A 25,693-nucleotide genomic window follows, 5' to 3' on the forward strand; every position below is an offset into this window, starting at 1 on the left:
ATTCTAATGATAATTGAAGGAATAGGAGAAAAATGAGCATTTGTAACTCCTTGAGAAGTTCTTCAAGCTTTGAAAAATCGCCCAAAGCTTCTCCTCCAGTCTGCAGTGAAGTGCTCCTTATTCATCACTGCAGAAATCTCTGATGACCCAGTCAGATTGTTGACACTTCCATTACTGCTTCTATTTTAGATGTTGTAATTAGTAATTTTTCATGTTTCCAGTTTGTCCTTTCTCTTAGAAATTTAAACTACAGTGACAAATTAAAGCACATCATTTACTGATGATACTGATCAAATAATGTAGGTACCTGGTACAAAGGGATTATTCCAAGGTAATGTGTTTTATTTTCCTGCCTTCAGTGTTGTCAGTGTTATCTCACTGTGTAAAGACTGAACCAAGACCATTACGTGTAATAGGTCAGCATTTCACCTTGGTGCAGTGAGAAAGGAGCATGGCTTCCCTTATATAGAATAGAGCAGGCATACATTAAAAAAAGAATTATTACAAGCTACATTTCTTATCAGAGCCAGGCCATCAAATTCCTCTTCATCTGATAAAGTTAAAAACACTCTAGTGGAAGAGTAAAATTTATTACCAAGCATAACAAAATGAATATGCGTTATGCAGAAAGTTTCAGTGCTTCTATATTGTTCTTCTCTTCAGTCCAAATGAGGAGGTTTGATTTTATGAGTAGAGATAAAATTTGTTTTTAAAAAATCAGTTAACAATACATTTCTTGGATAAGCACATAAAGTATGAGTGGCTTACTGTGATATTGCTGCTACATCTGTCAGTATCACTGATTTCAACTGAATGCAGCCTAATCATAGAACATGGAATGAGTGTTGAGATTTCTAAAGGTACTTTTGGTTGGATTAGCAGACTGGAGTTGAAGTCTGTGATCTGTGTGAGTCCCTTCCAACTTGGGGTGTTCTGTGATTCTGTGGCTGTTCTGCACCTGCTGTACATGAGTAGCTCTGAAATGGCTCCTGGAGGTGACTGGCAGTCCCTGAATTCTGTATTCCAGAAGAGAGGAAGGCAGGAGATGATATGGTAGGAGAACATAAGATAAATAAAGCTGAGAAAGTTTTCTTCAGAGTTCCTGATTTATCACTGTAATTTTTTGAGATTAGAGAGAAATGCAATGAAATTGAAAAGTTTTACAGATCCTATTAATGGAAGGAAATACTTCTGTGTGTAGAATGTTGTTCTCCTGTTGAATTCATCGGTACGACAAATTCCACTAAGGTTGAAAGCTTTGAAGGATTTCAGTAAGTGTCTACGGAAATGAGAGCATCCATAACTACAGGCAGCGCGCTTTTATTGTGGCTTCCAGTTGTGAGATGAGTGCTATTTCACAAATGCAAAGAGAAAATTCCCTTTGGGGCAGGTTTTCTGTTTCGAGTTTCCTCTGTATGAGTAAGAGCATGAAACAGTTCTGGACTGTCCTTATTGCATTATGCCTCTACCAGGTGAGGAATTAGTTCTGGTTTGACAACAGCAGTATAAATCATAGAATCATAGAATGGCCTGGGTTGAAAAGGACCATAAAGATCAACTAGTTTCAATCCCCTGTCACAGGCAGGATCGCCAGCCACCAGCCCAGCCTGCCCAGAGCCACATCCAGCCTGGTATTGATCTAGAATTCTCCAGGGAGGTCAACTCTGGTGTATAGATGCATGAAGTTCTAGTGCTAGCACCAGTGAGTAGAGAGCCAGTGTGTGTCTCTCACAGAATCACCTCTCTCCTGAAAACAGCTTGAATCAAATAATAAATGTGCCAGAAGTATGACATACAATGAGAGTGTTTTAATGCACATAGTATAGGTATATCTTGTCTCACGCTGCTGCATTGCAAAGGTCAGAACTGCTAAAGAAGCTGTCATGCTCTTTGAAATGACACAGAGTAATCCCAGAATAGATCTCTACCAGCACAAACCTTGTCACTTTTTGGATTTTCTTTTGTTGCTTGTCTGGCCTCACACAGAGTGCTGGTTGAATGTAAACATGCCTCTGCACGGTGTCTCTCATTCATGTAACGGCTGGTTAGTCACCATCATGTGGACTTCCATATTCTATACGTACCTTCCTGTGTTTTGTTTCTTCTCTATATCTGCCTTTCTTTTTAAATGGAAAAACAGAAGCTTTTAGAGCATGAGAAAGCTGTATGCAACAGCTGGCATATCTATGGTATGCCAGTCTCTCATTTTCTCTCACAGGAGAAAGACGATGGCTGCCTCCCTGCACAGATTGCCTGGAAGCCCAGCCCAAAGGCCCTGTTAGCTGGGCTCTGCTGCGGAGCTGCTCTCTGGGATGGGGCTGCAGGAAAAGGGAGTTCTGGTCAGCTGATCGTTGTGAACCCCACTTCTCCATCTTCTTATCTCACTTCTACTCTCACATCCATGTCTTAGGACACAGAGGGGATTAGCATTTTGGATCATGTTACAGAGGAGGAGCTTGTTAGCTCCTGTAGTAGCTGCTGTGTGCTGGTGGACATGCAGTGCTTTTGTGGTCATGGTGATTGTTCTATCCTGAAAGGAGCTTGGATTTAAGAGGATGCAAAGAGGGCTCAAACTGATTAAATTCTCTTAAGCTTCAGGAGAGCAGCTCTCCACTCATATTCTGAAGACACTTGCTTCATTTCTTTTGAAGACTGAACTAGCTGTACCTGCTAGATGCTGCTGCCCAGGGTAATCTATGCCACCCTCCCAGCACATTCTCTCTCATATTCCAGGGGCAGTCTGCAGTGTTATCCTGTGCATCCATCTCTGTTCTCTCTTCCCTTGCCAAGAGATCTGTATGTCTCTTCTTTGCACTTAACTCTCATTCCCACTAAATCAGTGCCCCCTTATAAGTCAAGCCATAGGCATCTGTGTATCTTGCACTGTTCCCTGCTGGTTCCCTGCTTTCAGCCAGAAATGATATGGTTCTTTACACAGGTGCTTGGAGGCAGAAGGACAAACAGAAAAATACCAGTTTGAGTGCATGGTATCTTATTTCTTATTATGGACTAACGGTCATCAATTAATTGTTCTGTTCCTGAGTCTTTTTTCAAGCTTTTTTTTGCTTAGGCTCTGCTTTTCAATTGAATTCTTTGGAACAATTGGCCAAATATGTAACGCTGTTAACTGTCTATGTCTGTCTTGTTTTGGTCTTTTCTTCTAAGGTATTGGTGCTTCTAGTCCTGATGTATGGAGCTGAAAGCTGATGATATTTATCACTGTTATATTTTTTTTTCTCTGTTTAAACATTTGGCCAAGCTATACATGTTAGTACTGTAGAGACCATGAGTTAACTAGCCTGTGAAGATAAACGTGCTGGTCTCCTACAAATGGCAGCAAATGTGGTCTCCTTCAGAGAGCATTCAGAGGGAGAAGACAATTTTAGTGACTGAATTGACTTATCTCTCTATATGGGCAAGAAAGTTCAGGAAACTGTGTTTTCTAAAGCAGTGCTGGAGCCCTGTGACAGCTTATTCTTAAGCCCAAGCTTTCATCTGCACTGCTTATTCTCTTCATAGGCGCATCACTAGGTCTCATTATTAACACAGTTAAATGTGCTCTTGGAAAACTTGATTTAATTTCTGACTTTACTACCGAGATTCTAATGCCAAGTTGCTGAAAATGAAACCTTTTTGAAGTGTTCATTAACTGAATGTTCCTCATTTTCTGGATACTCAATTTGAGATGATATCTGATTTGTAGCAGTTCTATATGTTTAGAGCTGCAGCTGGAACTGAGTTTTCAGCATTTAAAGCACCATATAATGCTAAGCATGCTACAAAAAGAATGCTCTCATTTTCTAAATTGGATATCTCAAATTAATGAATAGTTTTATAACACAGAAACTTTCTAATCATTTTTTCAACAATCTATCCAAGATAAAATGGAAGTATTGGGGCAATAAATTTGTCAAAAACGTATTCCTAAAGTGTACCTTAGAAAAGCTATGAATAGATTAATCATATGCTCTCCAAGTAGAGCTTGAGTTTGGTGAAGCAAAGTGGGTTAAACTAAGCAGAGATGAAATGATCTTGTTCTCTAATAAGCATTCAATCAGGGAGTTGTTCAACTGTTTCTGAGTAACCCCCTGTGGAGACAAGCCATCAGAAATGGGCTGCACACTAAACAGCAAGAAGAAAACATATTTTGAATAGCTGCTCATTAACTGGGGATCATACATCCCCTACACGAGTCGAGGCAAGGGTCCTGCAAAGCAAATTGTATCTGATCGTGTAAGTGAAGGCGGTGGCACACTGCGCGACACCAACGATTCAAATTAAGATTGAACAGGCAATTTTAATTTCGGCACTTCTCAATTTTTGACTATTTGACTTTGCATTCTCAATAATGTTCTTTTAACTTGGAATGTTGTGTGTAATATATATAAATGTTGTTTTTAAATAAAACTGGTTTGTCTCCAAGTCATGTCATCTTCCCGCTGCCTGCTGTTACCATTTCTAAAGGAGAAGCAGCTGGTGTGCTAAAAGAAGTTATGGACTTTGAAATCCTGCAAGGTTAGGAACTGTGTGGTTGGAGGGAGATATTTGCAGAAGATGCCATCTTTTCTGGCATGTTAAATTACTCCCACTGTTTTCCTCACTGTATTTAATGTTTCCCCACTGTATTTAATGGAGCAAAGTATAAACATTTGCCTTGAGGTGTTTTGTTGCTGTAGTCTGCAAATAACCCTAAGAGTAGCTTAATGGTGCTCCACAGTTGGGGTTTCTTAGTGGCTTCTCTGTCCACTTCTTAAAAGGAAAGAGTTCTTCATAATAGGGAGCTGCAAGCTTGGCACTGGATCTGAGAGTCAAACTGAGCTTGACTGGTTCAGCTGTTACCAGCAGGAAAGGTTCTGCAATCCAAATTCAGTTAACTGCTCTGTTCACTGTGTTTAGACCAGAACAGGATCTAGTTCCCACTCTGATTTGGCTCTGCAGGCTCCGTTGTGCTGAAGAAAGACAAAATACTCCAAATAGGTGATAAGCACACTAGTGAGCAGGTGCATGTTTGAGCACCAGAGCAGAGCTAGTAAGGAACAATGTGTGTTTCTTGCTTATTTTCTTTGAAACAAATTAATTTTTAAAGCATCTCTTTAGTTATTATGGAAACTGTAGTCTTGTAGTTTTGTTTTGTGCATTCATCTTTGCATAGAACATAAATGAGAACTGGCAAGTTTCTCTTGCTGTTCCTCATAATATTGACACAAAAGAAAAGGCAATTTGTAGCTCCTTAAGGAGGAACACTAGATACATTACTGTAGTAAGGCATAAAAATAATTCTAGTTCTTTTAAGGGATTTCCCATGTAACTGTTATTGGGTGTTCATTGTGTGCTGTGGCCAAAGAGTTCATTCAGAATTCTTCCTAGGACTGGAATACAAACTGACCAGGAGAACCAGGGAGAATGTTTTGTGCAGCACACTGCATTAGCGGAAAGGTTTGCCTTCCTTTACTATGAGTTTCATCATGTACACTAGCATATCAGGGAAATGTTACCAACTTTTAGACCAACTAAAAAACCAGCTTTTAGACCAAGATTATAGTGACATTGTTGAGACGCTCTTTATTAGAATAGAACTCAGTGGCCACCACAGAACTTGGTCTGTAATGTGTATATATAATATGGAACTGCTATATATATACTTTCAAAGGTATTCTTTGACCAATTCAGATGTTCCCTGCACTTATGCTGGAGGGAATGTTCTGCCTCTGGAGCTGGAATTCTGGAAGTCAGTATTAGATTGCTGCAGAAGACTCAGTGCTTAGCTTATACCCTGGGGCATAAATTGTAGCTGGAAAGATGAGAAAATATAGCTGCAGAGATGTGATTCGGAAACTCACAAATTGCATGTGTTACTTCGTTATGATATATGTGCATATATATCAGAAAGAAAATGACTCTGTGTAGGAAGAGATGGTACTCAGTGCTCTGGGTATTTAAAAGAATCATGCATGTTTATAAATTACCAGGAAAGGTTTCTGAATCGGAACTGCGTGCTTCAGGTTCTGACAATGGCATTCAATCTCAGCAGTCCTTAACAATCTTTTTTCTGCTTTGGCTCAGTTCTAGGCACAAGTGGCTTCAGCATTGAATTAGCCACTGCAGAAATAGTTTTGAGTTAGAGCTCTGAACAAGGCTTTGGACACAGATTTAAAGTACCCAATGAGATCGTGCTGCTGTTACTAGGTTCTGTTAGCAGTGCTGTGTTGATATTCAAGGTCATTGAAGATGCAATAAAGTCTTACACCACATTTCTGTTGACTTTTGTTTAGGCAAGGGGTGCATTTTCATCTCTCTCATGTGTGAATCATTAGTGTAGAGCAAATGACCTAACACTGAGTCTGTTCTCCCAGTGAAGATGCTCCTTGCTGTAAGAGGTTGCTCTAAGGAGAATCACTGTCTCTTTGCTCTATCCAGCTTCTTGTTTTCATGAAATGTGGTTTTCCTTAAGCCCTTCTGAAATTAAATTTAATTGGCCAATGGCTTCAGAAGTTCTTATCAGCATGACAGTGCTAGGTGGACATATGCAGATGATCACCAAAGGAACCCAGACTACAGAGTGCTGGGACTAAGCCTGGATTACTGCTGCAGCAGTGAGCCCAGTTTTAGTTCCACAGCAGTATCTATCTCTCTGTGAAACATGGTAAATGTGACCAGTTTTTGATTTGTTTCTATTTTCTTCTTTGTCTTCTTTTCCCAACAGTTGGTCTGAAGCTGTTCAGGTACGGAGCTTTAATATTATACCCATGTGCTAGATGTACCTCCTATCTACATAAGCCTTTGAATTTATGTGTGCATGTGTCTTGGTCTTTGTATTCACAGTTGTGTTTCCTATTCACGCTGGGGGAAGAAAAAGTAACTTGAAACCTGTGGTAATTTGTGAAATGTGTTGTTGGCTCATTTGTGCATCTATCACTTGTTAGATTTCACAAGCCCTAGTGTTTCTCCCCCTTATCAGATTTATTCTGAAGAGCTTTGTTCTTCCTGCTCCACACACCAGATGCTACTGTATTTTCTGGATGCCTGAACTCTCCACTCAAAGCCTGTCAATGTCTTTTGTATAGCTATTACTTGTAGCTTGAAAGTGGTATTTGTGTAACGAGTTGCTCCATGGTATGATTTTTCTTTCTTTTAATTTTGCTAGTAGAAATTCCCAGTGCAGTTGCCTTTGTGCTAGAACAGAATTTGTAGCGGTATAGCTAATGTCGGATTTCGGTAACTGTCAGAGAATATGAGATGTGTGATGCAGAAGCCCACGTGTCACCAAATCTGGCCTTTTTGTGGCAACTGTTTTCCTCAAGCAGGTAGTTCTGTTATATTATGCAAAGCACAATGTTACTGGTGCAGTTTCTTTCACTTCGGAGCTCTTAAGCAGTGAGGGAGGCCTTAGGATGCCATGGTGTCTGCATTTTTAAACCTGAAAAATAAAAAAAAAAGAATCTATACTGGAGAGGTTTGCTGATTTTAATATTGCCAAGCTGCACATTTCTACTGAAGATGAAATTAATACCAGCAAAAGGAGCCATTTGACTGCTGGAAAATTTGCTTAACAGCACCGCAAAAGGACATATTGGCTGCTGTGAGTGTTGCCTCCCAGAAGGGTTTGAGGTGTAACTAATAGGTGGCAGTTAGTATGTGTTGCTTTGTTTGTAAGGATTTATTCTACTGATAAGAATATATGGCAGTAAATTTAAGTAATAAGGTATAATTTACCCTGGCGTAAAGCTTTTCCAAAGGCTTTGCCTATAAAAAGCCAGGGAGCTGTGGGTGCTGCATCCCTGGAGGTGCTCCATGCTGGGCTGGATAGTGCCCTGGGCAGCCTGATCTGATGGGGACTATCTGCACCCCCCATACAGGGGCTGGAACTGATTGGGCTTAAAATCCTTTCCAACCCAAGCCATTCTGTGATTCTATGATAACATACCTAGAGTAGACAAGTTTGGACACCTATTTTACAGAATATTTTTGAAATAATAAGTGGCACTGAGAATTTTTACATTAAGCTGTAGTGTGCTGAGATGCAGATTCAGGACTTTGCAAGGAGAGCTCCAGCAAACAAATATCAATAGTTAAAAAAAAAACACCTACCAGAATGCCACTCATCAGAAGACTGCCTTCTTCTGTAGTGGTGAAAAGTTTCCTTAGAGCTAAGTCAGGCTTCATCACCACTTCATCACGACGGAGCCGCGTAAGCTGGTATTTCACATGCACAGCCCATGTCTCAGCATCTGCAGAGAACCCAGAGCGCATGATCCAGAAGTACACCTCTCTGAACTGAAATCAGCAGGCTTTCTGAGCAGTAAGAGGTACAAGCCTTTAAGCAGTTTAAACTGCTGCTTCCTACTGGCCTCCTTGGAATTAAATCACTTGACTCAGTAATTGGCATGTCCTCACTGCCTGGAGCCTTAATACTTTTAATGATGTCCAAACAAATTAGCTATTAAACATGTTATGAAGCAGCTCAGTGGGAACTAACTTGAGTAAGCTGAGGATCAAAGCATGGAGCTGTAAAATGAGTCCTGAAGTGCTAATAACTTCTAATAACTTTTAAAGAGAGAGAATTAGATTGTGGGAAGAGCAGCTGTGTCCTATGCTGATGACTTGAAGAGCAGCACGGTTGGGATGTAGTACTGTTTGTATTCTGACTGGAAAAACTAGTGAGAAAGCATGGAACTAGCATTTGGGGTTTTAGGAAGCTCCAGACTAAAGATGAAAGAAGCAGCAGGTGGGATGATCTGCTTTCTGTGCACCAGGGATGTGTGCTCAGCCCCCTGAGAGATGATTAAATGCATTTTGCTTTATTTAATTACTTCTTGCCCTCAAGATGCAGCACCAGGGGAATGAGATTGGTCTGTCCTGTCCTGAAGAGCAGGTGAACTCAGCCAAAACCATTGCCAGAAATGTGTTACTTGCTTGAATGAGGGCTGTTTGACCTGCACAACTTGAATCCTTAACAGTATATGCAAAATGAGAATCCAGATGGTTCCCTTCTGTCATACATGCTTAGAAAGGAAGCCTCTTTCTGTATACTCGGTGGACTTGATACAGTGCTCAAGGCATGAGACACAAAACCTTCCTTTCCCTTCCCCTCCTGCTCAGAGCTATCTCAGAAACTGGCGTGGCTTTTCCCTTCCTGCCTTTATTCCTCTTCATCCGCTTTCTTGTCTTTGCTCCCTCTAGTGTTCCCATATCGGTGCTGTCTTGTTCTCCTGCTCTAGGCCAGGCGATTCAGTATTAGGCTCTCAGGTGTGTTTTCCCTGCACTCTGTGTAACGCAGAAATGACATCAGCCACCTGTCATACCCTTCAGAAAGAGAAAATAGCACTAAGCCTCTGCAGCCTTATTTCACCTCCTTATATCACCATAGCGGCATGCCAGTGCCAACCTTGAGGCCAAAATTTATCAGATTTTCAGAAACAAGCCCGTATCCTTTTGGCAATTTCCAAGCATCTACTTCATTCGCCGTTTGTGGTTTGGGGATTGCTTTTGACATTTTCTTTCTAATTTGAGGAGCTGAGAAATTAGGAATATTATAGAGTATAACATTTCGGTTCGGAGCCACAAGATCAGGTAACACTGCAACAGCATCCCAAATGTGCCAGTTCACCCCTTGACTTGCACTGGCTTTAGCAGCAAGAGCTGTCTTAGTGGTTAGAAATACCATCCTGCTTATTAGGTGAAAATTAGAAAATATGAAAAGGATCTGAGATCTCTGTGTGTCAGTGAATCACTACCGCAGAGAGAATGTATAATTAAGAGCAAGGGCTCTTCTTACACCACATTAAAAGATTTCCTACAGATTTTTGTTAACTGAAACTTAACTGTTTTATGTGCTGTAAAAATGTGTGATACTTTCATGTGTCCACACACATGAGAGTGCCTGCATACTTCTTTGTGCAAAACATATTTAAAAGATGAGAAAATAGATTGAGGTCTCCATTCACATCAAGCAATCCAGATCTAGATTGTAGAGACTAAACTCTTTCAGATTCAGGGCTTCATAGTAGATGTTTAAGAAATGAATTTGAAACATTTCAAAGAACTCTCTTTAAAAGCACATGCAGTCTTCATTCATCACTGAAAATGAACTGACATTCCTGATGATAAGAAAGAAGACTGTGGCTAAATAAGAGCAAAAATTGAGCTTCTGCCTTTTATTTTAGGAACGATCAATTCCTTAGCTGTGCTATGAAGATAAGCAAGACAAAGAAAAGAGCTTTAGTTACTGCAACTGTGTAGGCTGTGAATCTATGGTAAATTATGGCAAATGTTTGAGTCAGACTGGTGTACAGTTCTTTCATTGGTACTAAATTTATTAAAAAAAAAAAAAGATACAATCAAACATTTGGAAATAGGTCTGGCAAAAAATTGTTAGGTGGCATGATATTAACTTCTTGTGAACTGCTCTGCATCCTCATGCTGAATTCTGACATGCCCTTTGGTTGGCATCAGGTTTGTGACTATGGGGAGGAATCCCTCCGGGTGCTGGGTAGGTTTGGAGCTGGTTGGCAGAGGATGCAAATCCTCTACTTTTACAGGAACAGAAGAGTTTCCATCGCAGATGCCCATTACACGGAGGGATGCTATCCCCAAGAGACAGGAATTTCTTCCTCAAGTTCCCAGGAGTGAGCAAATGGGTGAGTAACAGCTGAAGTCCATAGTAGCCGTGTTCTGCCAGCTGCCACCTTCCTCCATGCACTTTTTCAGCAAGCTACTTCCTGAGATCTGAGTCAGGGAGTTCTGCCACTCGCCTGCTCGCTCAGTTTTTGTTCTGCAGAGATGCAGTACCCCATCATGACCAAGCAGATCATTCTCCAGGGATACTTGGACGCGTTACTTCTAGCTCAATGGAGTGACATTACTTCATGGTAGATATTTCTCGCATGCATTAAAAGCAGAAGAAAACCAACGCTTTTGTAAAAGCACAAAATATTACCATACAGCATATGGCACCCCGAGATATGAGTAAACTTGCAACCTCTGCTTGTCACTGGCTTCCTGTGGTAATAACTGTGTTGCTCTGGGATTTGTAGTGCAGAGAGGGAGTTGCTCTGGGGCACGGAAGGTGTTTTATAGCCCACTTGTGGATATGTGGTATTTTGGGCATTTGGAGCAGGTTCCGGAAAGGAGACAGTGTGAACTGCACTGAGGACAGTGTTACAGGCCTGAGTGTGCAGCATGCATGGGTTTGTGCTGGGGCTGAAATAACTAGTGTTTTGCTGGTAATAGTCAGTGACCTCTCTGCTTCCCAATAGCTGGCTACAGAAAGAAGCACGTAGTGAAAAGGCACCTGCTGAAGCACAGAATGGCAGTCATAATCCAGGAGTGTCTCATTATCTGATCAGCAGTAATGTGTGTTTTCCTCTCAGTGCTGCACCCTTGGAGAACACGGCTAAATACAAGGTGCCTGAAGAGTTCAGAGGGGCCATTTCCAGCAGTGCTAATGGTGCCAGCAAATTGACATTATTGAGATATGATTGAAGAATCCTGGTAACAGGAATGAAAGGCTTAGAAGTGCTGCTGCTCCTGTTCTAACCAATCACTGGCTGTGTTAATGACACCTTCAGTGAGATGTGCTGGTAGGAAATGAGTATCTTTTTTCAGCATATGCATTCCTAGATCACTTTTTCCAATGGGACCACAGGGGGTTGACACAAATTATGGTACTGCTAGCACAGCTGTCCTACATAATTTGTTGTTGCATAAAGTTATAATTAACGATTTTAACAAGTACCAAGGCAGGCACATTAGGAATCTGGACTACAGAGCCTCAGGTTCCATAATCAGGCACATCTGTTATAAACAGTTATATCTTTTAGATACGGCTTATTTAGCACGAGTGCTAAGCAAGGCTGGGTTTGACCCCTCACACAGAGATCTGAATGGGATTCAGTCTGCTTCAACAGCTGGCTGAGGGTTTTGTTGCTTGGGCAGTGCATTGCCTGCACCAGCTTGTCCATTGTAGAACGTGATGGTGTTGGATACGGAGTCAAAGTTAGTGTTGTGTTGTAGCAGTAGTTGGTCAGAAGGGCAGTTGCTGGCTTTGTGACAGCATCTGTGAGGAAAGGTATATCCACAGCTTCCTTACAGCACCTATAGGATGCAAGGAGCATGTGGAAAGAATAAGTCTGAACCAGTATAACTGGAACTCTAACTGGAAGCTGTGAGTGAGTGATGGCAGCCAGTGGATCCATCAGTCAAGCAGTTCCATCTAGAAAGGGGGACACCTTGCCCTTTATTCACTGATTTCTTGAAAAATATTTTCATTGCTCACTGAGATTAATTTTCTGAGCTCTGTGGATTTTTAGGATCACACCCAGAACAAAGCTGTCAGGCCTGTTAATACACAGCTTGAGCTCCGGAAAATCTATAGGAGGTTGCAGGAAAGTACAGAAATAGTAGTTAAAACAATATTTATATTTTCTGCTCTAATCCTATTAAAATAGCACCAAAGAAAGGAGATGCATACAGGGAAGCTGCATGATGTTAAATTTTATATTAACTTAATGTTTCCTGTTACAGGGTCTGCTAAATACCAGCTCTTCCCAGGAAAAGGGAAATCAGACTTGTTTAAAATTGTTTTATTCTTCTTTAAACAGAGGAAAATAACAATCCTATCAGTTTGGCATTATTTTCTAACATCTGAACTTTACTGGCCCACAGAGAAATAGAAGAAAGCACTATTGATTTGGAGTTGAGGACAACATTCAGTGAATTGTAACTCAGAAGGGGAATGGAGAGGAATAGGTTACTTACATTCAATGTACAGTCTTGGAGTTTGCAGAACTGGTGTCTTTCATCCCTAAGACAATTGAGCATAATATTCTCATTTATTAAGTCTTGTTGCTGCTGTTGCTAATTCATCTTGGAGTTGCTGAGCACAGATTGCTGTAATTAGTAGAAATTCTGAATGCTGATGTTCACAACAGCAAAATCTTTGCTCTTCAGAGCCCTTAAGTTTGATCCTGCATGAAAAACACCTTTCTGTAGTCAATAGGAGCATGGCCTTTGACACCTCTAGCTACAGATCTGCTGCAATCCCTGGAATTGGGTGAAGTGAGAATAGTACCTGGTTCCAGACAGAGCGCTGTAGAGTCCATGCTGCGGGCCTTATGTTCTGCAAGCAGTGTAAGCCCCTAATACTCTCCATTGCCTTGCTGGGAGGGAATGAGACAGAAATGTCAAACAGTAGCAGGTTATTGCTCAGAGGAAGAGGAGGTAGAAGTTTGAGCTTGTGAAATGTTCCAAAGTTCCTTGGAAAAGTATTTCACCGTGTCTCATTGCAAACTGACCATTAGAAGGTTTACATCTTTATATCCACAGAGCAAATCAGTGCCACTGAAAGCAGCGGTTTCAGAGGAAGGAGAATCATTCCCTGAACAGTTTTCGATGTTAGCAGCAGCAAGACACAAACAATGCAGACACACTGAGAGGTAAGTTAGAAGCCTTTTGGTTCACCTACAAGCACTTCATTGTAGGGGAAAACCAGCACAGTGTCAAGATGTGACTTTCTTCAGAATTTGTTTACTCAAGGAGTGCAAAGCAGGAACTCGGCCCGGTAACATCAGCTGCACAGAACATTTTCATCTTTCACCTGTTCCCTTTTGTCAGATACAGTAACATACCATTCCTTGGTTCTTCCAATCTCTACGCAAAGCAATTTAGTGATCAGTGCATTAAAGTAGTGCTTCCTAGCGGAGCAGGGAGGCCTTAAGCAGCCCCACTGTTGTACTGACTTGGTGCAGATCCTTAGCTGTCCTGTAGTACCAGGCCTTTTCTCTTGTACAGTTACCAGAGAAGGGCAGAAAGCACACCCAAGGGAGGCAAATACATTAAGCAACCTGAAAAGATCTCCTACCTGTCTCCTTTGTTATATAGCCTCTTTTTAAAGTAGGTGCCACCTAAGCCTTCAGGTGGATGGTTTGCAGTCATCTTAATGCTAGCAACAGTTACAGCAGAGGCTGGGCTGTTTCCATGGGATACGATCCTTAGGGGACTAGACATGAAAGCACTCTGGTGTGTTTTAGGAGAAGTGGGGTAAATTAATGGAAGTATCCAAGGGGACAGCTGGTTTCTTATGCATCAGTTCTTGGATGGATGACGAATCCGACTGGAAATGGTGCAGAATTGTGGTATACCCCAAACTCAGATCTGTTCATTAGATTTCTTTGGTGGCATGAAAACTATTTATTGCATCCCCTTAGCCTTACAAGCAGCAATTATCTGCCATCCACAGAAAGAATGTTAAATGGCAGCAGATGTTGAAAGGGCCAAATTTGTCAAGGTCAAATTTGTTGGTCACTGTTGCTGACATCTTTTACACTCACAGACATGCTATAGGATCACACTACTAACGGATGCTTCTTCAAATAATCTATTTTCCCCATCCTCCTAACCTCCTGCTTTGCAGGAAAGACTTCTGTTATCAGGACCAACATCCTGTTTTTCCACAGATGGTTGCAGAGAGGAGACACCTGGCATTCTCTGGGTCTCTTTGCATTGCTCAGACGATATTAATTACAGCTCCAAGGGAAGCAGCCACCTGCTAACCTTTGCCTTGATGCTGTTTGCATTATGAATGGCATGGAACACAATTCTTTCTCCACAGACAAACGGTTTACCCTGCTTGTAATTCATTGCCATTTTCCAGGTTTCCAGATACTCCATTAGTGTTCATAAGGCTGGAGAAAGGGGCACTCTGGCTGATCACAGCACAGGGTGAATGTCATGGCTTCTGACTGCTCTGTTGCTTTGCTCCCAGCCTGATGTGCTTGCCTTCGCAAAGGTGTATCTGTAGCAGAGTACATGTACTGATCTACTCAGTGTGTTTTCCCCCTCCCTATTAGTGACATTAGACCACCCAAGGGCTTATTCTACTGAGTGCAAATCAAGTAAAAGCTTAACTCAGGTTATTTTCTCCTGAGAATCTAGATGTTTTCCCTTTCTCATTCCTCCATTATTTCTTAGGCTGACGGAAAATACAGTGACTCATTAATGTGCAAGACAGATAGAGACTTTCTAATCACAATTATGGATCTGAGGGAGAGCTGTGTGCTTCAGAACAGACTTGAAAAGATCTGGAAATTGGTTGCCTGCTCAGGTTTCTTGCATAGGGCTGTGGGTCAGAAGCTGTTAATGTCTCCAGGCCAGTGGTGTCCTCTTGGAAGTCAGTAGCTGGTCTCTCTTTGGTTCCCATTAGGACTTAGGAGTTCATCTCAGTTATTCTCTTTTGTAACCAAAGAAAGGCTTTTGTTTTAAAGGGGCCCATGAAATGCTAGCTGCTGTGTTTGGTGTCTGGCCTCCCTTCAGTACCACAGCAATATCATCCCTCAGCTATTGGACAAAGGGGCTTTTGGGGGCTCAGTGCCTCAGTGCTGCTCTTTAGAACTTGCACAACTGCCTTTGTAGTCTCCTAATCCTCATGCCAGCTTCACTAAGAAAGTTGCTTCAGTTGTGAAATTACTTCCAATATTGGAAAAAAAAGCAGTGTTTTCCTGGTACTCTTAGCGTCTCTGAAGGCACAGCTGTTCTGGAGTCATCTTTCTTCCTTCATTTTTCCTCTTTTGAAAATTACTATTCTATGCTCTCCCTGGTTCTGCTTTCTTTGGAAATAAGTCTTTGTGTTGGATTTGGGTGAAAGATTTCTGCTGGGGCTATTTTCCTGATGAGAGTGTTCACTCAGCTACACCAAACCACTTCACAGGAGCATCTGCTTTTACAAAACTTTGTAGCAAACGAACATTCAGATATTCAAGAACTCTTTGTGCTGTGGGCATCGGTATTTCTCACTGGCAAAGCTGAAGACTTGTTTTTTCATTTCTCGTGTCTGAACGTGACACTTTTCAAAATGCTGGAATGAAATACTTCCACCCAGCGAAGTAATGCAGTCCTGTGGTACCATCTCCTGATCACCATTTTGAATGCATTTGTTTCGTGAGAAATTTCAAGACTTCAGTTTTCTGTTCTGGTTTGGGGTAGAAGAAAGTTTGTGGAGCAAGTATTGGAAGTTCTGTCATTTCTCAGTTCTAGATTTTAAATATATCACATTTAAATAAAAAGAACAACAACAAATCTGGAGAAATGCATGTAAAACTCTTCATGCCCTTTCACCGTTACATCCCTGTCCTCCCATACACTCTTTTCCATCATCTTCCCTTGCTGTGCTTTAATTATAGATGCCCTGAGGCAGAGACCTGCCAGTGTTTCTGTCAGTAAAGTGCCAAGCACATCTATGATGCTTTACAGATAATCAGAGCGAATGCATATGTTGTGAAATGTTTAAGGTTTTTTTCCTGTCTTTTAAAGGATTTATTTATATCCTACTGGGCAGGATTACATTTGGGTGCCATCCTTCTTTCAGTCAGATGTCTAACATCCTTTTCCTCTATTGTTTTGCTGCTGGCAAATAAGAGACTAAGGCCCCTCTCCCATCTTCCCTCATCTAAGAATTTTATTTTAAACCCTATCAGTCCTATTCCTGGCAAAATAATCAGGATGATTTATACAAGTGAGTTTATATACTGAGTTATATAAGGCACAATCACCTCCAATATTCTTTAGCTACCTCTGCAGTCTTTGTGTTTACTGAACTTCAACTCATTACTGAACACAGTAGGACAAAACAAGGGGCACAGTGTTTAATAAGAGGCTACATAGCTGTTCCTGTCTCTACCTAGAACTCCTCAGAGCTGCACATCCAGCACCTTGCCAAGGGTAACTGTCTGGCAGATCATCATCTGTGCTCATAGAAACCTGGTTTCCAAAGCCAAAGCACTTCACAGGTTGCCAGGTGCTGCTCCTACAAAATCCATCATCTCAACTTTCACTCATTTCCCAGAACAGGTTATTCCTCATAAAGAGCCAACAGACAGCGTTTGGGAGGCCAGCTTCTGCTTCCCACACTGCTAGCCTTCCTTTATGCTGTCTGCCAGAGTGTCTGCAGAAGCGTGCACTCTCCCTCATGCAGTCCTATCAGTAGCGATGTTGACTCTGCTGGCAGCAGCATCAGTGGTGGTCCTTGCCCATCGTGTTGCTAAAGATGTGTTATGCAGGCTCAACAGCTGAGATTTAAATTGCTTCTTGTCACTATTCACTTAAGTCTGAGTGCAGATGTTGCTGTTTACCATAATGAGGTTTACCTTTTTCCTTATTCACTCTCTTCCATTTTGTGCCTTGTATAGTTTCTTTTGCACCGATGACACCTTTCCACAGTGAAATGACATGTCATAGGGAAACAAATGGAAGCAAAGACTGGATGATCTCAAATCAAGTGAGAAACCCAGTAATGATGAAAGCTTCCCACAATCTCGGAGCTTACGCATTTGTGTGTGTGGGTGAGCATATAAGAAAGGAAAAATATCTTTAGTTTTGAAGTCTCAGATCCTTTGCAACAAGATAATGATTTCAGGCTGAAAGCAGCATTTGACTGATCTTCTAATGGAATTCTTGGACAGAAAAGATCTATTCAGAGGGGTAGAAATTAGAGATAGCTGATAACACTGACTCCGTGTTACATTACACTGAAGCTAAGTCTTTGTGGACACAGTTCTTTTTCAGAATACTGAATGCCATTTTCTGGTAACAAATCTAAATGTAGTTCCAAATTCTCTCCATAAAAAGAGAAGAAACGTTTATTGACTTTCTCATTATTATTTTTTTTAACATTGCTCTGCATGAATTTGCCTTTCTTCATCTGTCAAGAGACTTTCTTGAAACTAGATAATTTATTCAGGATGAGGGGAATGGTTTTGAATGGAAGAGGGTAGATTTAGAGTAGACATCAGGAAGAAATTCTTTTCTATGAGGGTGAGGAGACACTGGAACAGGTTGCCCAGAGAGGCTGTGGATGCCTCCCTCCCTGGAAGCATTCAAGGCCAGGCTGGATGGAGCTTTGAGCAACCTGGTCTAGAGGGAGATGTCCCTGCCTATAGCAGGGGTTTTGCAACTAGATCATCTTAAAGGTTCCTTCCAACACAAACCATTCTATGATTCTGTGATTCCTCTTTCCCCAGTTAGGATTTGGGAATAAGTAGTTTTTCTTGAAAAGCTTTATTGGTTCAGCAGTTTCATATTAGTTACAAATTAAATTATACCTTAACGTACAGAAGGAACTTTAAACAGATTGTGATTCCCTTAGTTGTTGTCACAAGTGTTTCTGTGGATATTTCCAGACCTGTAAAGTTTGACTTTCCAGCTCAAAGTGACCCAGGGTAGTGACTTTAGGAAACCAAAGTAAGAAAAAAAAGTCCATATGGAAGTGAATGTTATTATAAACATTTTATAAAAATAATTGATTAATCCCATGATGTGTCACCAGGAAGTCCATGCCTCCTTAACTGTTAGGCTACATAGCTATAAGTTGCCCAAAAGTCCAGCCTATTTAACCATATGTGCACCACATGTGCTGCTGATCTGCAGTCTTTCTGTATGTCTCAGTATCCACAAGGGTTGATCTGAATTTAGAGCCATGCAGTGCTCCTCCCTGTGGTACACAGTGTCTGTAAGTGCTAAAGATTCAGTGGCCTGAGCGTTATTCTGTGGAGAGAAAAGAGATGGCTCTGAAATCAGGCAGCAGAATTAAAAGATGTGGTGAAAGATGATGGTGATCACAGCAGAAAGCACCCAGTATCACTGCAGAACAGCCTTCTCCAGGGGGAGACACGTGGTGATTGTGCCTTGTTAAGCCTTAGATGTTACTCATCTTCATGTGCTGATCATTCCAAAACTGCCGAATTCCCAAGCATCTGTACTTCTGAAGCACTCTCCAGTGCTGGAGACAGAGTGCTTGAGACAAGCATCTGGACAAAATGCTGGAGACGAGCTGTGAGCACATCCAGTGAATCCTTTCCTATAGCTCTTTTTTCAGTTAGACATTTGCTTTCCCTAAGGTGAAGCTGACATATTTTCCAAGCAGAAGCCTTTCATAAACAAAGAGTGTTGACCCGTGGGACTCAAGACTATGAAATATTAATATGATGAACTTCTGAAAGTGACCGAGAACAAAGAAAAGTGTTGGACAAAGCATCTCTAGAAACCTCCTCTGTCATCCATCTTACTAATATTCTATCTTATGCTCTTCCTGAGAAACCTAAATCTTTCTGTGATACGATTTTTGCCAAAACTGTCATATGAGATTAGTGGAATTGCTGAATAATGTTATCAGAGTTGTGCTTGTTATGATTTATATCATGACAGCCTTCGAAATGTTGCGGTGTGCCAAAGGCCATTTAAGGCAGAATAAATGAGCTTAAATGAGAGGAGTGCCATTGAATGGTAACTTGGAAGTTTCACTCCAGATGTCCTGAAAGAGAGGAGCCATTCTGCTCCAGAAAATGGAAATTATGTGTCAGGCTAAGAATGTAAATGTTTGGGAATGCTACTTTGAACAAAAGAAAGGAGAAAAATTGAGCAGGTTTCTTTTTTTTTGTGGAGGTGTCCAGTTTCACAGAAGTTAAGGTCTTTCTCTTAAGAGTACCCAGGTTGTATTTGCAGTTTGCAAATTGTGCCAGGAGTTTGTATGGTTAGTGCATGCCTCAAGGATTTGAGATGTCAGCTGGGAAAGAAATTTGATACTAAAATTGCATTTTTGTTTTTGTTTCTCTTTCTGTAATCTTCTTTCTCATTAAATAATTAAGATCCTAGCCTTTTCCTTTTCCTTTGCTAGAATTAAATTGTATACTTTCACATTTAATCTGCTTGATGTTGAGCAAATTGAACTGAAGCTAGCAGACACAAAGCAGATTTGTTCTCCAGTGAAAATATACCTGTTTAGAACAGTAAATGGAGGAAATGCCTTGATGTGTATCTGCCATTTGAGTTGAACCTGACAACTGAATACGTTTCCTACTCTTCAAGAGTGAATTTGAAGAGTGGCATTAGCAGCTGTGGAGTGCTAGGAACAAGTCTCTGTCGGTGGAGATCAACAACTCGTAAGCAGGTATTGTTCAGTCGTCACAGTGAGCTGTAGAATTTCAAAGATAATTGCTAAGAATATGAAGTTGATTAAAATTAATCGTGTATTTCAGCAAAATATTTTGATGATACACAAACAGCGGTGCGGCCAACGAGGCCTTTATTTCCCATGCATGGTTCATAGTAGTTTTTCATTAAAACCCCAGTAATTAGATCCCACTTCACTAGGACTGTATGTTCTTCAAACAAGCTAGCAATAAACAGGACCTTCCTGCTGATTATTGTGTGACACATCCTAATGAAACATATGTGACATCCTAATGAAAGCATCCAGACAGAATAAAGGCTAGTAAGGGATTTCAGAGTCCTAGGATCTGGATGGGGTCTGTCTGCAGCCTCATTACAGTGGCAGCAAGTGGAGGGAGAAATTCTTTCCCCCTTTTTATGCCATGTCTTCCTAAACTTGAAAAATTTCTGAGCAAAGGTGTGTCCCCAAGGAAAGAAATATATAGGTGTTGTAATTTCAGTGAGAGAAAAAAATTAATTCGGTGTATTTGTGTGCTAATACAGAAGAAATCTGTACTGCTGAATGTGATGCAGTTTCAAAGGCAATGGAAGCTGGAAGATGCAAGTTAAGACCTCGAACTACAAAAATAGCTGTAGAAGCAAATACGTAATGTGACATTACACAAAAGGATTAGTGGGAGTGAGAGTAATGTTAAACTTTGCTCTTTAATAGGCAGTGTGAGACACAGTCATGCTCAAAAGAAGCAGATTCAGATATAATCACTGCATCTTCATCTAACTGACAGACCCCATGCTTATAGTTGAGCAGAATGGCTCACCTTTGAGTAGAGAAAAATTACATTCATCAGGTTTGCAGTCAGAGCACAGAACTGGATGAGTATCTTTGAAAAATGCCCTTACAGCTTGAAGACACTGAGAAAAGCTGCAGTGACCTACTGATAATATTAGCTGAGAGCAACTACCAGCAATTTCTTTCCTTATGTAATGAGGAAAATACGGGTATTTGAACAATGATCTCTGGAGGTAAGAGATGAGAACTTTCAGGCTGTACAGAGGCAAGCCAAGCAAGGAATCAGCTGTCATTCCTGAAGGCAGGACACAGTGGGGTGACATTCAGCTGCCTCATGAAACGGAGGAGTACCTCACCACCCAGCTGGAAAGTGTTCATTCAGCAGCTAACCCACTGGCTGCCTTTGATTAGACCAGGATTGTCCCATAGAAACAGCACTGCCCCCCTGCTAATTATTTCAGGGAAATTACACTCAACAGATCGTTGGAGAGAAGGGGCTTCGTGGTGTAAATGCATGGCAGAAAGAGGCATCCCTCATCTGAGCAGATGGAGAACTTGTACTGATGGCTGGAAGCACAGAAACAGCCACTCAGGAGATTCAGACTACATCCCAAAGGGGCAAGGCTGACTCAGACACACTGGCTGTCATATTGCAACAGCTTACAAGTAAGGGCAGGGAAGCAAGAGCTTGTTAATTGTTATTCTCCTTTGACCAGAAAGTAGGGATCTGCCCCTTCTGCAGAATCCCCCTTCCTCCTTGTCCAGTATGAATTTCCATCTGTGTTTTATTTGGAGACAGAAGCTACAGACAAAATATTCAGACCTGTGTCCTCAGAGTAGTGCAGTGTGTGTGAACACACTGCACGTTTCTGCAAGTTAAATTTGTTTCTAATTCTGTATTTGAAAATGAGCTTAAATGCTAGTGGTGATGTAATGTTCATTTACATTTAGATTCTGTTTCTATTTATTTTAATTCTTATTAGCTGGATCTAGATTCTAACAATGTGGGTTTTTTAATCCATCCAGGCTCTCTTTGACATGAACAGCTCATTTTTTTCTTATAGGCTGCCAAATTTCATGCCTTATTGATTCAATAAAGGAAAAAGAATGACAGGTAGAAGGGGAAATGGATGTTTCCTGCCCAAGGGGAGATTTACAAATTTCATATGAACTGTTCCTGTAGGAAATGCTTTCTCTGATTGCCACAGAAATGGCTGTGGAAGGAAGGAGATAGAGGGTATGGTTCACTTCAGATTTGTCCATGATATGCATAGCTGAAGCACTTTGGTTTTAAGATAACTCCTGTGCCATATTCCATAAACATGAACTGCCTGTATGTGAGATGGCTTAAAAAATAACTGGAAATCTCTCATCTGCAGCCTGTCTCTTTGCAGTTCTTTGCTCTTGATGCTGCTGAGTGCTCAGACACTCCAGAGAACAATGCTGGAGGTAGGAGCCACCAAAGAACACTGCAAATAGTTATGCCCTCTTCTACAAACAGGCACACTGTTTGAACCTGCATTTAGCAGGAGTTCAAGCAGTTTCTCAGTCCCTTAATGGCCACAAAGCATAAAGCAAGGACAGAGGAGCGGGGGCATAAATTAACAGATGGCACATGGAAATCCTGACTCAGAAAAGCATGCTAGGGGATCAAGGCAAGGCCCAAAGTGCTTCTGAGCACTGGGTTCATTTATTCACCAGGAAGATCAGGGAGATTTATCTTCAGAAGAAGCAGAAGTAATAACATGGTCATCAGCAAGATTTCTCCAAGCACTTACTCCCATAAATATCCGCTGGGATGGCAGAGTTCCCTAATGGGATGGTGTTGAAAGAGTTGCCAGAATAATTAGTTTTCTATTAGGATACACAAGACATTTGATGCCTTTAAAAACTGTTGTTTTGGTCTCTCCACAGGCACAAATACAGTGGTAATTCTGGATTTGCCTACTTACACTTTTCTTCAGAGCAGAGAGGTTTACAAGAGCTCTATTTTTAATTTAAGATCCTGAGATAATTACATGACTTCAGTAGGCAAGAGACTCATTGTACTGTGACTCAATCCAGGCAGGCATGCAAGTAAGAGACTAGACAAGGCACAGCTAATAAGAAAGCTCTTATTTGTACACAAAAAGTCACATTAAACTCGTATTAAAAAGGCTGGAAATTGAAGAACTTGGCAATCAGAAAACAGCAGAATGGAGGTTGATTCTACAAATGTTAATTAGCCCTTTTGCCTATTTATATTATTATATACCCCTTAATTACCTGATCAGATCTTCTTCCAGAGGACTTCTGTCTTGAGGTTAGATATCATTGCCAGCTTTTTCTATCATTAGCTTACTTTTTAATGGGGAACATGAACTGAATGTGGCAATTGCTTTCCATTAATTTTTCTGTTTTCTGCTAATCTGTTCTTATAGTACAAGGCTGCAGGGAATACCAGAGAGCACACCCCACACAAAGAACCCTATCCTACAGCTGTCCACAAGTCTGGCAGAGAAGGTACGACTTTCTGTAATTGATTTGTGATATTCTGTGATACTAGTAGTCTCAGAAACATTGATCTCAAGGAACCAGCTTTGCCTATAGTAACGAAAGTTGCTGTGCAATTACTTCTGTGCTTGGGCATTTCCAGTCTTTCATAATGAGCATATTTACCAATGGTGTAAATGAAGTAGCTCCTACAAACCTCGGAAATTTACGTACCAAGATGAGATTTGATCCTTTTGATAGATTCAGTCAGATTCACAGACAGGAATTGATCAAATCCTGAAAGACAGTTTTGCTTGTAGCTTTTATTTCCTCACAAATTTTTTTGCTCACAATTGAGCATGTCTCAACCTACCTGCCTCTTTTATTTTCCACTTTCCTCTTTTGCTCCTCTCTCTCCACTGGAATTATTGAACTCATGGGGGAAGAAAATATACCTTGTGTAACAAGCTTCCTTATCACAAATCCCTCCGTATCCACTGTGCATGCTGCTCAGATGAGCATGTGAACAGGACAGCCACAAACACTGAGACCCACGGTTTGAGATGTGAGTGGGAGTTTTGTTCACTACATACTGGTCTGAGACTGGCCACATACTTCCTTGTGCTTCTCAGTAGACAATGAGTCCTGCAAATAGCTGATACCCTGTCCTGCTTTTTGTGTCACATATACCAGTCTTGAGCTGGAGCGGAGGGCAGACACGGAGCCAGACATCATCCTTCACAGAGCTGGCAGCCTTCCTCCCTCCTGGTCTCAGCCCTCTTGCTGTTGTTGGACAGCATGGCTCCCTGCTGAGGGGTAGGTGCAGAAGTCAAAGCAATGTTTCTTCCAAGGATTGTCTTCTTTTTCTCTGCTTCCAACACCAGCTTGAGAAAATCAGCTGTCTCCCTTTGATTCTTACAGACATCCTGCCTGAAGGAACCTTGTCTTTCATTTGATGATCATTTTTGCAGAGAAAGAAAAGCATTGGATTGTGTCTTTGCCGAACGCAGACAGAGCAACAAGCACACATAAGAGGAAAGGCAATGTGTGTGGACTAAAAAAGCCAACAGCAAACAAGGGCATCTAATTTACAGAAGAGTCCCCAGGACTGATTCTCTTCTCTTTCCCAGCCCTGCATTTTGTAGAATGGGGTCCTCTGTTTTAGCCTGATAATGAGTCCAGAATGTAGTGCTAGCACTGCCAGACAACAGACCTTAAAGTTCTGTCAGTCTTTTAGCAGACACAACAGACTTCCAGCCCTTTTGCCTGAAGCTTTGATTAAACTCTTACTAAAGTTTCCCTTTGTTGAGATATTCCCTTTCAGGCAAAGGTGAAGAGTAGGGAGAAAAACAGCCCACGTCTGAGCATGTTGGCTCCCATCCCTGTGCCTAATAATGCCATAGAGATCTAAGCCACTTGTTTCCTCTCCCTGCTCCATGTCTTGTCTGGCTGGTCATGTGGCTTATGAAGTGCCTTGCTTAGAGAGGGCACTGACTGAGATGATTGACAGATTTTCTGTATCAGAAGACCAAACTGCTCAGTCCACCGCAGGGAACTTTAAAGCCTTTGGAAAGAGCAGAATCTCCACTGCTTGCAGGAAGCCATTAGTGATTGTCTGCTTTTGAATCTACGTTTAGGATGTGCCGTTAGGATCCCAGATTACCTTATCAGAGATGTTAAAAGGAGTTAGCAAGAAACTCCTGCTGTTTGATTCTCATCTGACCACAGGAGCAAACAAATAAATAAATAAAAATAGATGCAGATAGAGGGGAAAATACCACCACATAAAGGGCTCTAACACGCATTAATAGATACTAGATGGCAGTATGTTAATAACAGAGTGTCAGTGTTTATCAGGCACTATGTGGTGGATGAAAAATGAGATCACGGTGCTGATAGTGAGTTCAAGAGACATGTTCTAAATTGGCTGCAGATTGTAATTAGCTTTTTCTCTTGCCCTGTTTTTTTTATCTTTCCTCCTCCCATTCTGATATGCCACTCACACATCTGCTGCTGCCAGGATTCAGGGGTGAAGCAGAGCCATTTCTGATCTTTCACCATGACTAGTCATTCCCGAATCTCGTTAACGTTGTCAGATCTCATCAGAGATGTGACACAGATGTCTGCATCAGCCCTCTGCCTGTCTGTGTCTGCTGCCACACAGAAATGTGGGGACAGAAGGCTGTGGCACCTCTGCCTGTTATCTTTGGCTAGCAAAAGTCATGGCAGAAAAGGCGTGTTAAACTTTTCCCGTGTATAATTCTTGCAGAACTTACATGGTGCTCTAACATAATAGAAAGAGGAAAGGTAACTTTTTAATTTATTTGCAATTGAAGGTTTCTTCTTGCAGGTAGCCATCAGTGTAAGATGCAATTGCTGCTCCATTGCAATATGCTGTAGCTTAACATGGATGGAGTGCTGCTTGGCTGCAGTCACAATGCAGTGAGAATGCTGCTACCATTTAATCCTAATTACCTTATGTGGTGTTACTAC

General features: G+C 41.3%; 1 protein-coding gene across 1 annotated transcript in view; it reads left to right on the forward strand.

Annotated features, from left to right (window-relative positions):
• CUNH8orf48 (chromosome unknown C8orf48 homolog) overlaps positions 1 to 23,910 on the forward strand; it is a 58,946-nt gene extending 35,036 nt beyond the window's left edge. Inside the window, exons 8-9 of the transcript XR_008204130.1 lie at positions 23,149 to 23,230; positions 23,894 to 23,910. The gene's annotated coding sequence lies outside the window, so the exon portion shown is untranslated. The remainder of the gene's footprint in view (positions 1 to 23,148; positions 23,231 to 23,893) is intronic.
• The last annotated feature ends 1,783 nt before the right edge of the window (positions 23,911 to 25,693 follow it).

Source organism: Tympanuchus pallidicinctus, unplaced genomic scaffold (assembly GCF_026119805.1).
Source record: "Tympanuchus pallidicinctus isolate F22 unplaced genomic scaffold, pur_lepc_1.0 scaffold13, whole genome shotgun sequence".
Taxonomy (NCBI): Eukaryota; Metazoa; Chordata; class Aves; order Galliformes; family Phasianidae; genus Tympanuchus; species Tympanuchus pallidicinctus.